The sequence below is a fragment of the Hylobates moloch genome, unplaced genomic scaffold (genome assembly GCF_009828535.3).
Source record: "Hylobates moloch isolate HMO894 unplaced genomic scaffold, HMol_V3 SCAFFOLD_18, whole genome shotgun sequence".
Classification (NCBI taxonomy): domain Eukaryota; kingdom Metazoa; phylum Chordata; class Mammalia; order Primates; family Hylobatidae; genus Hylobates; species Hylobates moloch.
In genome coordinates this window covers 68,250,124-68,266,257 of record NW_026652293.1, presented here as the reverse complement: position 1 = coordinate 68,266,257, position 16,134 = coordinate 68,250,124, and the positions used below count along the sequence as shown (strand labels likewise).

Genomic DNA, 16,134 nt, shown 5'->3' with positions numbered 1-16,134 from the left:
CCAAGTCGGAAAATGGACGGCGCTTAAACTGTTTTTTCCCTGAAAGGACGAGGGCTGTGATCACTAAGATATTTTAAAATCTCCAGCGCAAAAGCCTGCGGTGCCACAGGGACGAGGCCTGGAGAGCAGTCGCTCCTAGAACCGGGGAGCGAAGGGCACCCCCGCCTCCAGCACGCGCCCTCCGCCCTCCCGGCCTCTCTCCCCGCGGAGTGGGGGCCTCGCCGGCCCCTGGTCCCCGTCACTCAGCAACGTCGGGTCAGCCTTCGCCCGGTTAGTGGCGACGCGGCCGCGCGAATTCGCACAGGTATTCCGCGTTTCTCTGCCGTTCCCCGCCTTGGCCGGAGGCTTGCGAGGCGTCCTGTGGTGCAGGGTGGGAAGCCGCCCGCGCCCCAACGGCCCAGGCGCTGGAGCTCACCTCAGGCGAGGGCGGTACCTGAGGCTTCGGGGAGCCCGCGCTGACCACGGCCCGGTCCCCAGACCCCTCCAGCGAACCCCGACCCCGCCCCCAGACTCTTCCAGAGATTTCCCCCTCGGCCCCGCCCCGCAGATCCCTCCAGTAATTTCCCCCCCGGCCCCGCCCCGCAGATCCCTCCAGTGATTTCCCCGGCCCCGCCCCCCAGGCCCCTCCAGTGATTTCCCCCCGGCCACGCCCCCTAGACCCCTCCAGTGATTCCCCCACGGTCCAGTCCCCCAGACCGCCCCCCCCAGTGATTTACCCCCGGGCCCCGCCCCCCACACCCCTCCAGTGATTACCCCACGGCCCGGTCCCCCAGACCCCTCCAGTGATTTCCCCCACGGCCCCGTCCCTCACCCCCTCCAGCGGCCCCGGCCCCGCATCCCAAGGCCCCTCCAGTGGTCCCCCGGCCACGCGGGCTCCGGGCGGGCGGGCGGGGCGGAGGCGCGGCCCTTTGCTGGGGCAGGGGGCGTGGGCCCGAGTAGCGGGCGGGGGGCGCGGGCCCGGGCTGGGGCGGGGGCGGGGGCGGGGAGCGCGGGAGCCCCGGTGACGCAGCAGTGACGTCGGTGGCAGCGGGCGGGATTTCCCGGGCGAGACCCCGCGGCGGAGTGGGCGCGGCCAGCGTGGAACGGGGGCGAGGGTCGCGGAGTCGCCGGCTCCCCCTTCCCCAGCCTAGGCCCCCCTGGTACAGGGGGCCGAGCAGAAGCCCCCAGCGTCCAGGGCCGGGGGAGGGTCCTCCTGCACCCCCAGGCCCGCGCGGTCGGGCCCTGCAGGGCGGGAGGCGCGGCGCGGGGCGGGGCCGGTGACGGGACGCGGAGACCCCGCGGGCGGCGGGAGGGGCACGAGGCGCGCGTTTGCACCCGAGCCCGGCCCGCGCCCCGATGCGGAGCGATGCCGCTCGGCCTGGCCGCCCCCCGCGAACACCGCGCTGCAGACGAAGCCCGCGCGTGATCCCGCTCAGGGTAAGTGGGCGCCCGGCCGGAGCCCTGGGTGTCCGCGGGGAGAGCCCAGCCCCGGTGCAGCCGGACGCGGAAGGGAAACTCGGGGTGAAAGTCTCTGGACCTAGGGAGACAGCTCTGGCGCCGGTGTGGTCCTCACGCCGCCAGCTGCTGCACGCGACACAAAGACCTGTGGTTCCCTCGGCCTCCTCTCCTGGGACCTCCCGCCGGGCCCCGGGGAAGCCCGCGCGCGGGTGTGGACAGCCCCCTCGGAGCGTGTCCACGGGCTCCCGGGGCTGGGGGCGCCCGGTCCCTCCGGCATGAGGCAGGCGGGGACTCGGGGGTCCCCTCTTCCATTTGTAGGTCACAGAGCGTTTGCTGTTCTCCCAGCGGGGACGTCCCCCGTGGAAAAGGACCTCAGTGGCAGGAGATGGCGTGGCTGGTTGGGCGTTTTCTTTGGGGAAATGTTTCTGGCGAGTGCGTGAGGAAGCCCTCCTGGCTCCCCAGCAGCCCGGACGCCGCCTCGGGAGCACTCGGGGTGACGCTGGAGCCACCGCAGCTGAGGGTGGTTTTCCTCCCCTCCTTGATGGCGTCTGTCCCCGAGGCTGGTGCTGAACTGAAATGTGCTTCGCTCGCCGCGCGCGCCCGGCAGCAACCGGGGAGCTTTGTTTGGCTTGATTTTTTAAATTGCCTTGGAAATAACGCGAAACGGGGGAGGCTGAGGTGGGGAGAAGGACAGAGTGTGGTGGGGAAAGACTCCTTAATTTAAGATTTGCTTCATTTCGAGTATTTGGGGCTAAGGTGTTAGGAAACCCAAAAATGTTAAAGTTTGATCAAGTAATAAAGTGGATGATAGACGCCGGGCCTCCCACCGTCTCCCTGGCCCCGCGGCTGCCGCGTCTTTCCAATGCCCGTCGCCTCCCAGGACTGTCAAATGCTGGCACCGGGCCCGTGCCCCTCAGCCGGAGCCAGAGGCCGCCTAGGCTGCGCCCGTGTTCTCCATGAAAACGTGCCAGTCCTGTCGTCTGCTCATGAGTGAGGTGTGCCGCTTCCCACAGAGGACAGGAGATTTGCAGCGGCGAATGCCTCACAGTAGCCATGGGGGACCTGGGCTCTGCGGCCGGCTTCTCGATTCCTCCCGCAACTCCTTTTCCTCATTTTTGTATGAGGCGGGGGAGGGGAACCAGCCGCCATCTGATCTGGCCCTGTTCCCTGCAAGAGGCGACTGGGGGGACAACTAAGTTGATAAATGGAAAGCCTTTTCCAGCCCGGAGAAACAGACAGAGTACCTGTAAACTGGATTGTTTTTGAAATGTAGGGTTTGCTCAGTGACCGGTCATGATGAGAGATGGCTGTGGCACTTAATAAATAGTAGGTGTTAATGCAAATGCAAGGTTTACAGCGATGCCTTGCCTGTTAATGAGCAGCCTCACCATGGGGTTAGGCTGAAAGGACTATTTAGGACAATGGACTTCCTGTTGGCCCCCACCTCCATGCACAACTCCATTCCTCATAGGCCTTAAAATAAAATTGCCCAAGGAAGCCAGTGGAGGATGTAGGGCTGGCTCAGAAACAGCACAGCTAAGGGGTCATTCCCAGCAGTCCCATGATTGGCATTTCTCATGCAAACTGATGGTGGAGAAACCAGAAAAAAAAAAAGCTTTTCCTAGATTCACTTTACAGTTTTTAAAGCAAAAGTGACAGTCCTTGAAGTCCCCCAATATTCAGTGCATTGTTTGAAATGGTAGAACATCAGGTGGGAACATCGCCTGTAATCCCAGCACTTTCAGAGGCCGAGGCGGGCGGATCACTTGAGGTCAGGAGTCCGATACCAGCCTGGCCAACATGGTGAAACACCGTATCTACTAAAAATGCAAAAAATTAGGCAGACGTGGTGGTGCACGCCTGTAATCCCGGCTACTTGGGAGGCTGAGACACAAGAATCGCTTGAACCTGGGAGGCAGCCGTTGCAGTGAGCTGAGATGGTGCCACTGCACTCTGGCCTCAAAATAAATAAGCAACATGAGGTGGGAACATGGACCCTGACCCCCGGGGAAGCGAGAGCCGCAGCTGTCTCAGGAGGGCAGGAACACTGTAAAATGTGTACAATGCTCCTTCCCGCCAGACCTACACGCCCAAACCCACGCCTACCACAAAACTACTGCTTATGCAGAAAGCAAAGACTAAGGTCTGTACCCAACAATTTGTTCTTTTATTTATAGCTGCATCTCACTATTTCACTATCACATTTTTCCTAGTTTGTCTCAGTTTCTGCTTGGAGAGGGGAGAATGCCTAATAATGTATGTCAGAAGATTGCCCCTTTCTTCATGGAATTTTGAAGCAGTGACTTTAAAATATTACCTGGTTTTTGTTCTTGAAACACCTTTTGAGGATATACTGCTATCTAATCTTGCTGGTTTTCCTTTTTTAAAATTTGGTATTTTTATTCATTCTAGATATACTCAGGCATAGAGACTTGTATTATTCAGGTAGAGAGATTGTTTCTTTTTTAAAACCAGAAACCAAAATTTAACTCCTTTAATAGAGATATAAGTACTACATAAACAGTGGATAGCAAGGTTATAAACAGTGGATATCAACAGTGGATAGCAAGGATATTTTAATTGAAAGTCAGAAAAGCTAAATGAGTATCAGGAAAGAAAAGGAGATTGCAGGGTAATACTACTGAAAGACTGAAAGAAGCTGGTTAAAAACCTCTAAAGAATAAGCCAAAGACCGTTAATAAATGATCAAAAGTAAAAACACAAATGAAATTTTCATTTTAGGAAATGTTAAGAAATAGAGGTGAGAAAAGCTGCTAAAAGAAAAAAATTACGCAGAGAAAACAATGGGTGCTTAAAAAGAGATCAGTTCAGTGAGCTTGCTGGAGCGTTCCAAATTCCTGTAATTGCCAAGGAGTTTTTGTTAGGCTGAATGGTGGCTGGTGGGCAATCAGGTTCCCTGCTGGAAATTCGCAGACAGAATGACAGGTGCCATGCAGATAAGGGAAAGCCGGCTGTGTGGAAGACGCCGTGCTCACTGGGGAATGAGTCCTGCGTGCCCAGGAGTGAGGAAGTATAGGGAGCTATGGAGGAACTGTTCGTCTCCATGGCCCTGAGGTTTGTGGGCCACCAACGGCCCTGTCTCCAAGGATCAGATAGGGCAAGGAGCCCAAGTTAGTGGGCGACAAGGGGAAAGAAGGGCAGTGCTTGGGCTGGACATGTCATGTGGATGATCCCCTTTGATACTCACAGGATACCTGCCAAGTTTCTAATTTGCAAAAAACAGCAGTGACTGCTTGTGTCCTCTCTGTCCAGGAGTGTTCTGGCAGCAGGCTTGGTGGGTGGTGGGAACCTTTTTTAACAGATGTAGGAAAAGTATACACAAATGACAAGTGAAAGCGACAAAGACGTGTGGAAGAGAAGAAAGTGGAGAACTGTAGAGAGACCCACACTCAGGCACTGCACACGAGCTCCTTTCCCAGGAGGATTTGTTTCTCTTGCTTCTTAGATTTCTAAAACCATTTCTCTCTGAGTTGCCAGTTGGCTTTCTGTGGTGTGACACACGTGCTCTGAGGCCATGGAAGGCCCTAGAGATAGAAGAAGCACTCTAAGTATCCCTCTGGGCCAGAGAGATTGTTTCTCCCCCAGCACCCCCTGTGCACGAGGCGGGACAACAGCCACGATCGATCATATGAGCTGGCACTAACTGTGCCTTTATGCCTTTCTCATCAGTGCCTGGACCTCTTCCCGGTGCCCCTGCCTAATGGACAGCTGTAAGGCCTTGTCTTCTGTCCCCTCCCTATGGGCTCCAACAAAGAAAGAGAGGCAGGGCGATAAAATAGGAAGAAGGAAAACATTTTTAACTCTTTTAAACATTCTTTTTTTTTTTTTTTTTTTTGAGACGGAGTTTCACTCTCGTCTCCCAGGCTGGAGAGCAATGGCACGATCTTGGCTCACTGCAACCTCCGCCTCCTGGGCTCAAGCGATTCTCCTGCCTTGGCCTCCCGAATAGCTGGGATTACAGGCATGAGCCACCGTGCCCGGCTAATTTTGTATTTTTAGTAGAGACGGGGTTTCTCCACAGTGGTCAGGCTGGTCTCGAACTCCTGACCTCAGGTGATCTGCCCGCCTCGGCCTCCCAGAGTGCTGGGATTACAGGCGTGAGCCACCGCGCCCAGCCTGAACATTCTTATTCAAGCACCTCTACAACTACAGCAGAAAAAGTGTTTACGTGTTCCCCCAAATTCCAGCACCCAAACTCAAGCTTGTTTCTTCTGGTGTCCCACTACACAAGAGAGGTAAAACTGAGAGATTTCTAGCAAAGCAGTGTCCATGTATGAAGGCCCAAAGAGGAGAAATGAGCTTAGATGGCAGGAAGAAAAGAGCAAGAGGCTGTTGAGATTGGGGTGGGAGGCAGGGCAGGGCAGGGAGGCTGCTGAGGGCTGAGAGCAGGTTCTTCTCCACGATGGCCCAGCAGGACTCAGTGGCTCAGGTCCAGACACTGATGAACAGGAAGAGCAGATGGGGTGGTCATGCCCCATGCTGGGACTCTGTCTTCCCAGAGGGTCAGGCTCTTGGAGGCCAGAGGCCAGAGGTCAGGCAGCCTGGCTTTGCAGGCTGAGCCAAGTCATCAACACACCTTGGAAAGGGCTGTGTGTTACCCTTTAACACCCACGCGTCCAGATGGGCCCTGGGGTCTCTGGCAGCCCAGGGCCCATGTGGACGGAGTGTCTGCTGCTGCATCTCCCCTTCCTCATCAGTGGTCTCTGTCTTCCTATGGCTCCGTGTCTATAGGAGGGTCCAGCTACACCCAACAACTGGCGTCCTCCTCCTGGATGTCTCTCCAGCCCCATCCGGGCAGCCATCGGCCCTGCCCCGCGGCTCTGGGGTACCCGCCCTGCACAGACCCTGGATGGAAATTTCCAGCAGGGCCTTTCCGCTGCCCCTAGCCTGTGGCCGACTAAACGAGCATGAGTCAGTCCTCATTCGGTTTTAGTTTTCCTTCAGCAATCTTGAGAAAATTCTGTTTTCTCTGTGCCCCAGTTAACTTTGCGTATCACTCAGAAGCTGCTCTAGTCTGAAGGTGCTTGTTTATCCCCCCTTCAGCTGTGGGGCCGCGTGGCAGGGTACTAGGGGGCTGTAGCCTGGTTAAGGAGACCCGATGACTTCAGTCTACGGCATGCATGTGTTTGATGGTGTGTGCGGGGAAGAAGGTGTTACCAGGATGAGAGACGCCGTCAGGCTTGCTCATGCCCAAGGGCAGTGGTGGGCCTGGAGTGTGGGTGTGTGAAGGTGGCCAAGGAGGGTTGCTCAGTAGATATGAGTAGAGAATTCCAAAATGTTGACCTCGAGGGAAGTAAAGGGGAACTGGCAGTGTTGCTGGCCACTGAATTCTCTCTGGAACAGGGTGAGGTGTAGATCCAGGGCGAGGCCTTTGTCAGTCTCACACGCTCCCTCCCACTGTGGCTGCATTTTATCTGATAGAGACAGAGTCACTGGCCTCTTTTGCTGATCTGGACCTCTGGGTGCCCAGGTTCCCGCCACCCACCCCTGTCTCTGGAAGGCTGTACCCATCAACCTTTCAGTAGGAGTTTGGCGTTTCACTGCCAGTCCCCTCCACTTGGTTGATCTTGTAGAATTGTGCCTTTTGGGACTCTCTCGGGCAGACCTTTCTGTGTGTGCTCTGTCAACACTGCAGCGAGTGTGCCGGCAGCCCCTGCTCTGCCGTGTCCCCGCCTTTTTGGGTTCGCTGTGCTCGCTGATGGATGGGTCAGCATCCTCTGAACAAGTTTCGCGTTAGACCCTCTCCTTATGCTAGAGTTTGTTGCAGTCAGTAGTGTCTGTGAGAAGCCAATTGCTGGCCTGGACGCAGGCACGTTTTCATTCAACAGAAATTTTCTTTGTCATGGATTTGCCATTCTAGGGCTCTGCTGATCTCACTGTGATCTTCCTGGTGTTTTTAGTTTTATCGTCCATTACTGCTCCCTGCCACATTCCTTTTCATTACTGGATGCTATGGAAGGACTTTTCCAATACAGATATATTGCTGGATGCGACAGATGTGTTCGTCAAAGATTGCATGTGAACCATCCGGCAATCGATGTGTTCATCAAAGACTGCATGTGAACCATGCATTTGTGAGGTGTTCATTGACTGCATGTGTGATAAGCACCTGCAATAAATATATGCATCAGATAGTTCAGGCATTGGTGACAGAGAAACAAATAAGATATGGTCATGCACTCCAGAGGAGTCAGAACCTAGAGGGGGATGCATGTGTGAAAACAGCCCACCTACCCTGGGTTAGTGCACAGACAGGGAGAGCGTTAGTTCTTCCTGATAGCAGTGCAGAAAGGGTGTGACAGCAGAGGGTGTCTTGAGCTGGCCCTGGTGAGCTGAGGCAGGTTTTTCAAGCCAGACAAATGAGAAAGGGCTTTCCAGGCAGGGGGGCCAGCAGGGGCCCAGGGTCATGAAAGAGGAGTGGAGAGAGCAGAAAGGTTGATGAGAGCCAGGGTGTGAAGGTGGGACTGACCATGAAGAATGGGAATCCAGGCCCATTGTCAGGCAGAAGCAGGAAGCAGCAGGCCCCGCCTTGGCCCTCTGGCTGTGACTGCCATGTGGGGAAGGTCGGAGGCATGGGGCAGGAGAGGGAGGACAGGGAGACTGGATAACGCCCAAGGGTGCCCCGGCCCCAGCGTCAGTCAGGGCGGCCGTCTGATCAGAAACGGAGGGGCAGGGAGAGGCTGCCCAAACTGTCCAGAGTTTCCAGACTGAGCATGGATGGACGAGAGGTAATGTGACTTGGTTTTGTGAATGAAGCTGGGCAAGTAGAGAGAGGGTGTATGACTTGCCAAGTCAGGAGGTGACATCCGGGGGGCGTGTACGTGCAGAGCTGAGCACAGGTCTGGCTGGACCCAGGTGAGGCGACAGGGGCGAGATTGCCCGGGGTGATCCAAGGTGTGATGACAAAGCAGGGAGGCCCGCACCTCAAAGAACACACAGCAAGTTTAGGACAAAACAAATATCCTTCTGTAAGAGGCACACCCTTTCGTACACAGACTTTCATGCACTGGATTCCCTTAAAAGAGACCCCTTCCCAACCCTGCCTTCTCCCCGGCCCCCTGCTCCTCCAGCCCCTCCAGCCAGCCTCTGCAAAACCACAGCCAACCCGCCACCACCTTGCCTTCCTAGATGACTCATTCTCTCTGCATTGGAGCAGTTGCGTTCTGCCTCTTGTTTATGATTTCTTTGTCCCCCTGATGCTTACGGATTGACTTGGATGCTGTTAGCACCCGTCTATTGCTGCAGGCCCACGTCGGGGAATTGCAGTGTATCATCCTTCCGTGCATGGGTCTCTATTCGAGAGGGAGGTTCTGTTCTATGTTTTGCTCAGTTGCCCCCAGTCACTCTTTTTCCACCCCCCAAGGGCCAGTGGCCTCGAGGCAGGAGGGCTGGCCCTGGCCTGCTTCACAGTAACCGTGGCAGCTTACCCGCGACACCTGCACGGGACGGGGGCCAAGGCTCACCCCGCCCCTGCTGGGCCTCCCTCGGGTTCTTCCACCCTGCGTTCTCCTCGGACCTCTGTGGTTAGCTGTGAAATGCCCCTGCAGTCTGGTTTTCTCTCCTTTTCCACACAGTTCTTACTCTATTACGTTGCTTTGCCGCACTGTACTTTCGAAGCTCTAGGGCTACGAAAATGCAGGCAGTTGCTGGGCAAGCGAAAAATCCCCGCCCTCATAGAAGTTCTGTTACGATGGGGGAATCAGACCGATGATAAGAAGTCAGAAAATCAAAAGCAGTTTAAACAAGTACATGAATAAATAAGCATTTAAGATATAGTAAGTGCATGAGAGAAAAATAAAACAAGGCTGGGAGGTAGGGAATTCCAGGGAAGGGGGTGGCTCACATTTTAAATAGGCTGCTTGTGGGGGGACCTGCTATTTTGATCCAAGGTTAAGGTGACCTCCCAAATGATCTCATCTGATGCACGTGGAGCCAGCAGGTGAAAGTGTTGGTGGATTCACAGATTATTTACTTATTTATATTTTTAGGTGGAGTCTTGCTCTGTCACCCAAGTTGGAGTGCAGTGGCATCATCTCAGCTCACTGCAACCTGCGCCTCCCAGGTTCAAGCCATTCTCCTGCTTCAGCCTCCCTAGCGGCTGGGATTACAGGTGCCTGCCACCACACCAGCTAATTTTTTGTATTTTTAGTAGAGACAGGGTTTCACCATGTTGGCCAGGCTGGTCTAGAACTCCTGACCTCAGGTGATCCGCCTGCCTCGGCCTCCCATAGTGCTGGGATTACAGGCGTGAGCCACCGTGCCCAGCCGATTATTTATTTAGTTAGTTTTAGAGGCAGGGTCTCTTTCTGTTGCCCAGGCTGGAGTGCAGTGATGTGATCGTATTTCATTGCAATCTTGAGCTCCCCAGTTCGAGTGAGCCTTCCACTTCAGTCTCCTAAGTAGCTGGGGCTACAGTTGCCCACCACCGTGCCCGGCTAAATTCTTTTAAAATTTTTTGTAGAGATGGGGTCTCCCTATGTTGCCCAGGCTGATCTGGAACTCCTGGCCTTAAGTGATCCTCCCACTTCGGCCTCCCAAAGTGCATAATTACAGGCATCAGCCACTGCACTCGGCCTACAAATTAATTTATGCCCAACTGCCTTCCTGACAGAATAAGGTGGCTTTCCCCTCCTCTCACCCCTAGCATATAAGAAAGCTACATTAACCAAAAGGAGCATTTGGTAGTGTAACTCAAGGTAGAGGAAGAGACAGAGATTCTTTTTGCAAAATGACACACACAAGAAGTAGCCCCTTCTCACTCCAAAGTGGGCCTCTTCACAGCCTGGCTGTTTTGTGGGTGCTCCACCCATCCAGGGACTGGGGCTGCTGGGCCCAGTGACCTCTGACCTGCCAGGCGCCAAGCAGCAACAAAAGGGAGGGAGAGCTCTGGCCCACCGGGCAATTTGACCCTTCCTGGAGCCCTGCAGGGGGTGGTGGCCCCGAGAGGCTGGATCAGAGACCCTCAGGTCCGAAGGTCTGGTGGGCTAAATGAAAAAGAGAGGCCGCCCTCAACTCCACCCTGCTGGGATTCAGGCGGGCTCAAAGATGCAGATTAGCAAGGACTGTCTTATGTATTCGCCTTGATGTGTGGTCTGGCAGGTTCATGGTGAGTCTGTTGAATGATGCGTGTATCCTTCCTTCTGTTTTACACACCTGTTTTGAGAACCATTTACTTGTAGCACAGTCTGTTTATAAAGCCTAAGGTAGATTCAGCAGTGATTCTCAAACCTGGCTGCATGCATTTTGGGCAGTTTTTAAAATATCCCTTCTTGGGCCTCAGCCCCTGGACATTCTGACATAGTGGGTCTGGGCTAGGGTCCGGGAATTGGTCTTTGAGTTTTGCAGCCACCAGACTTGAGATGCATTGAACCAGATGATTTCTGTGGGTCCTCCTTCCTGACATCTGATTCCCCCCAACCTGCCTAAGCATCCCCAGGCTCTTGTGTCCTGTGCCAGCCTCTCCTGCTCCTCTTGGGGCTATGAGGGTTTGACCACCGTAAGCATGATGTGCCTGCAACACCAGGTCTCCTCCCCAGGCTGAATGCATGGATCTGTCCTTCCCTGCCTGGGATGAGAGACAGCCTGCTCTGGGGGGAAACTAGCTACCACCCTGAAGAACTGCCTCTGCCCAGAGCACAAGACCCCCACCTAGAGATTCCCCCTCACTGCTCCCCTCCCACAGCAGCAACGGCAGCTCTGAGGTTCTGGGCACCCCAAAGGACACAGACCTATCTTCACCCATGAGCCATCCAGGAGACATTTGACAGCTGCCGTGTGCCATATCCTCGGGGTAGGAATGCAAAATAAGTCAGAGGCCATCCCTGCTCCTGAGGCATTTACAATCCAGTGAGGGAGACAGACGATTATAACACAACACAGGGCCGGGCACGGTGGCTCACCTCTGATATCCCAGCGCTTTGGGAGGCCAAGGCGGGCAGATCACCTGAGGTTGGGAGTTCGAGACCAGCCTGGCCAACATGGGTGAAACCCCGTCTCTACTAAAAATACAAAAATTAGCTGGGTGTGAGGCAAGAGAATCGCTTGAACCCAGGAGGCAGACGTGCAGTGAGCCAAGATCATGCCACTGCACTCCAGCCTGGGCGACAGAGTAAGACTCTGTCTCAAAAAAAAAAAAAAAAGAAGCATACAACACGGAATTAAGAACAGCTCCCACCTCAACACAGCAGAACACCAAGCCTGGCCCAGAAGGACAGGGAAAACCTCTGGAAGGAGGTCTCATGATCTGGCCAGATGGAACCATCGGGGCACAGCCAGTGCAGGGTGAAAGCCTTCCAGGCTGGGGGCTCTGTTTCACCAAGGGAGAGTGATTCTGGCTCACATTAATTAAGTGCTTCCTGCAGCCCAGGCTCTTAGTGTCTTATGTTGTATGAGCTACTTATTCCTGACGACTACTGTGGTAGGTAGAATCATGGTCCCCAAAGATGGCCACCCTCTAATCCTTGGAACTTGTGAATCTGTGAATCTTACACAGCAAAAAAGATTTTGCAGGTGTGATTAAGGGGAAGATCCTAAGATGGGGAGGTGATCCTGGAATACCTGGCAGGCCCAATGTCGTCACAAAGATTCTTGTAAGAGGAAGATAGGAGCGTCTGAGAGAGAAGGTGGGGGACGCTGCTGAGCTGGCTTTAAAAATGCAGGAGGACCCGTTACTGGGTATATACCCAAAGGATTATAAATAATTCTACTCTAAAGACACACACACACTTATGTTTATTGCAGCACTATTTACAATAGCAAAGACTTGGAACCAACACAAATGCCCGTCAGTGATAGACTGGATAAAGAAAATGTGGCAATATACACCATGGAGTACTATGCAGCCATAAAAAATAATGAGTTCATGTCCTTTGCAGGGACATGGATGAAGCTGGAAACCATCATTCTCAGAAAGCTAACACAGGAACAGAAAACCAAACATCGCATGTTCTCACTCATAAATGGGAGTTGAACAATGAGAACACATGGACACAGGGAGGGGAGGAACATCACACACCAAGGCCTGTTGGGGGGTGAGAGGCAAGGGGAGGGAGAGCATTGGGAAAAATACCTAATGCATATGGGGCTTAAAACCTAGATGATGGGTTGATAGGTGCAGCAAACCACGGTGGCACATGTATACCTATGTAACACACCTGCATGTTCTGTACATGTATCCCAGAACTTAAAGTAAAATGTTAAAAAAAAAAATGCAGGAGGAGCCACAAGCTAAGGATTGCAGATGGCTGTAGACACTGGAAAAGGCAGAAATACGAACTCTCCCCAGAGCTTCCACCCACAGCCCTCCTGGCACCTTGATTTTAGTCCATTGAGACCCATTTCAGACTTTTGAACTCCAGAACTGTAAAATAATAAAACTGCATTGTTTTAAGCCATAAATGTATGGTAATGTGTTGTAGCTGCAATAGGAAACCAATACAGCCATTCCTCTATTTTGAAGGGAAGAAAGAGGAAGGTGAAGGGAATTGCCCAAATTTCCGGAGCTAGAAAGGAGCAGATTCGGGCTCCAGGGCCTGCACCTGCCTACTCACCTTTCCTCTGTTCCTCCTGCCTGGAAGGGATTTAAAAACAGCAGTCCAGCAGCTGGGGCTTATCGGGAGACCAGGAGCATTGGAAGATGAAGCTGGCCAGATGTGCAGGCAGGAGCCAGGGTCCAGGAAGCTCTTCTTGGCCAAGTAGAGGGAAGTGGCTTTGCGGCCGTTGGCCGGGCCGGAGGTCTTTTTCGTTGGTCTCCTCAAGTCTGTGCCGGACTGGGAGTGCCACAAGAGCAGAGGTCAGCTCCTTGGGCCCAGAGCGCCCACATGTGGCTTCAGCCGCAGAGTGAGCTGTGTGCCCAGACTGCACCGCCTCTCTCCATTATCAGATGGTTTTAAAGTGCCACCCTGGCCAGGTAGTGAAGGGCAGACATCTGGTTAAGTGCCCGCAGCATCCTTATGCATCGAAAATTCTCCTGTGTTCAAACATCTGTTTCCACCTCATCATTGTTTTCCTCATTCTAATTTTTTTTTTTTTTTTTTTGAGACAAGGTCTTGCTCTGTCTTCCAGGCTGGAGTGCAGTGGCGCAATCTCGGCTCACTGCAACCTCCACCTCCCAGGTTCAAGCGATTCTCATGCTTCAGCCTCCTCTAGTAGCTGGTATTGCAGGCACGCGCCACCACGCCCGGCTAATTTTTGTATTTTTCGTAGAGAAGAGGTTTCTCCATGTTGCCCAGGCTGGTCTTGAACTCCTGGTCCCAAGTGATCCACCCCACCTTGGCCTCCCAAAGTGCTTGGATTACAAGTGTGAGCCACCGCACCCAGCCTCATTCTAATTCTTTAATATAAAGCATCCCCCATCTTCCAGCGTTTGACTGAAAGAAGTGGTCAGAGGAATTTTTAGGTGGTGTTGTAAGCATTGTTTTTTTAAATAAAGGACACATAAGCATAACCTGAAACTACTCCCGATATGTCTGCTCAATTTATATTCCAAGTATTTTGCAGGCTGTGCTTGGATTTTCAAAGGAGCAATCACTAGCATTTGATTAGCATTTTGCAGTTTGCTAAAAGCATTCATGTACCCTGTCCACTTGATCTTTACAGAAATGGCAGGAGGCAGGGATCTTTTTTTTTTTTTTTTGAGACAGAGTCTCGCTCTGTTGCCCAGGCTGGAGTGCAGTGGGGAGGCAAGGATCTTTATCCCCATTCTTGAATGAGGAGACTGTGGTTCAAAGGAGAATCACCATCAGGACAAGGTGCCTAGCAGAGAAAGGATGGCACCCAGGGCTTCCCCCCGAACTCCACACCGTTCCTAGGGCATCCTCTTGCCCTAGGGGTAAGAGGTAGCAGCCGGGGTAGCAGGGAAAGATCTAGAATGCACTTACAAGGAAATAGGGTCCCAGAATCCAGTTCCGACGTGTCCCTCCCAGGTACAGAAGTACAACGCTGGGGCATCCGCATGCCATCGCCTGTCAGTATCGGGGATCCCACCCTGCTTTGGGGGTTCATTGGATCTCTGGTCTTAACATGAGATTGTTGTATGGAGCAATTTGATTGAGGCTCAGCAACATCTCAGGGCACAGACAAGTGCCCTGCTGGAGGACCATGGAGATATGCAGGTCTCTGATGGGAGGTCTCAGCGTGGGCACCGTGCCCCTGCGTGGCCACGGCTTGCTGCAGGCACTGCTCCCCATGTGACAAAGACGAGGGAATGCAGGCCTGCTGCTCAGCGCCAGCCACTTTCCTCTACACAGGGCTCCCCTAGACCTTGCCCCAGGCCTCACCGCAGGATCTGGTGCCTTTGGGGTTCCCCTTTTCTGAGACCCCAAAGAGCCTTCCTCAAATAAATCAAAGGCTTTAGCGTCTAAAACTTGTTCCTGAGGAAGGCTTTCCGAATCCGCTTTGGAAGTAAAAAGCAAAATTCCTCTTTGCACTTCTATTTAATCATCCTCATTCTCCTTGAGGCAGTGCAGGTAACTCTGGCTGGTCAGAGGAGGGGCAGGTACAAGGAAGCACGGTGAAAACAGCCCAGCCCTGTCTCTCAGGATATTCTCCCTCTACAGAGAGAGAGCCAGTTCCTCCCTACACTAGTCTGGGCTTACCTGTCCAGCAAGAGGAAGGTTCCTGGCCATTACCTGGATGTCCCTTGGCAGTGCAGCAATACCAGTTCTCAAACACTTAACAGGTTGGTTAAGGAGGTTAAATTACCTTCCGTCTTCTGCCCTTCAGCTTCCTCAAGGTGGAAGCTGGGGCTTCAGAGCCACTGCAAGGGGTCTCTGAATACAGGTGCACAACCCAGGAAAACTGTGTAGAGCAATTGCGACTGCCATGTGTTTGTATCCTGCTGATTAATTTGCAAGTGTGCATAGATGCCTTTGGGATTAATAAAAATGAATTTGTGTGTTACTGAATTAATCACAGCTTTGTCATGTTGTATCTTCTGTGGCAACAGATATTGAAAATACAGCTATGTATTAGTCGGTTTTGTGTTGCCATAAAGAAATACCTGAGGCTAAGTGATTGATAAAGAAAAGAGGTTTATTTAGCTGACAGTTCTGCAGGTTGTACAAGCATGGCACCAGCATCTGCTTCTGGGGAGGCCTCAGGAGGGTTTTACTCATGGCAGAAGGTGAAGGAGGAGCAGTCGTGTCACATGGCGAGAGGGAGCAAGAGAGATGGGAAGAGGTGCCGGGCTGATTTTAAACAGCCAGCTCTCCTGTGAACTAATAAAGGGAAAACTCATTTGTTACTATGGGAGGGCACCAAGCCATTCATGGGGGCTCCACCCCCATGACTCAAACGCCTCCCACCAGGCCCCACCTCCATACATCAGGAATCACATTTTTTTTTTCCCCTGAGGTGGAGTTTTGCTCTTGTTGCCCAGGCTGGAGTGCAGTGGTGCAATCTCGGCTCACTGCAACCTCCACCTCCTGGGCTTAAGCGGTTCTCCTGCCTCAGCCTCCCAAGTAGCTGGGATTACAGTCGCATACCACCACACCTGGATAACTTTGTATTTTTAGTAGAGACAGGGTTTCTCCATGTTGGTCAGGCTGGTCTCGAACTCCTGACCTCAGGTGATCCACCTGCCTTGGCCTCCCAAAGGAATCACATTTTAATATGAGATTTGGATATCCAAATATCCAAACCATATGAGGCTGTAAGAGACTGCATTTGTCTGATTGA

At 53.3% G+C, this 16,134-nt stretch overlaps 1 protein-coding gene across 2 annotated transcripts in view; it reads left to right on the top strand.

Moving 5' to 3' along the window:
• Positions 1 to 212: 212 nt before the first annotated feature.
• Positions 213 to 16,134, top strand: part of GNG4 (G protein subunit gamma 4) — a 103,714-nt gene continuing 87,792 nt past the window's right edge. Inside the window, exon 1 of one of the 2 annotated variants that reach the window (XM_058430851.1) lies at positions 213 to 304. The gene's annotated coding sequence lies outside the window, so the exon portion shown is untranslated. Of the gene's footprint in view, positions 305 to 1,259; positions 1,417 to 16,134 lie in introns of those variants that run through there. The other variant, XM_032136951.2, reaches the window with a different exon arrangement.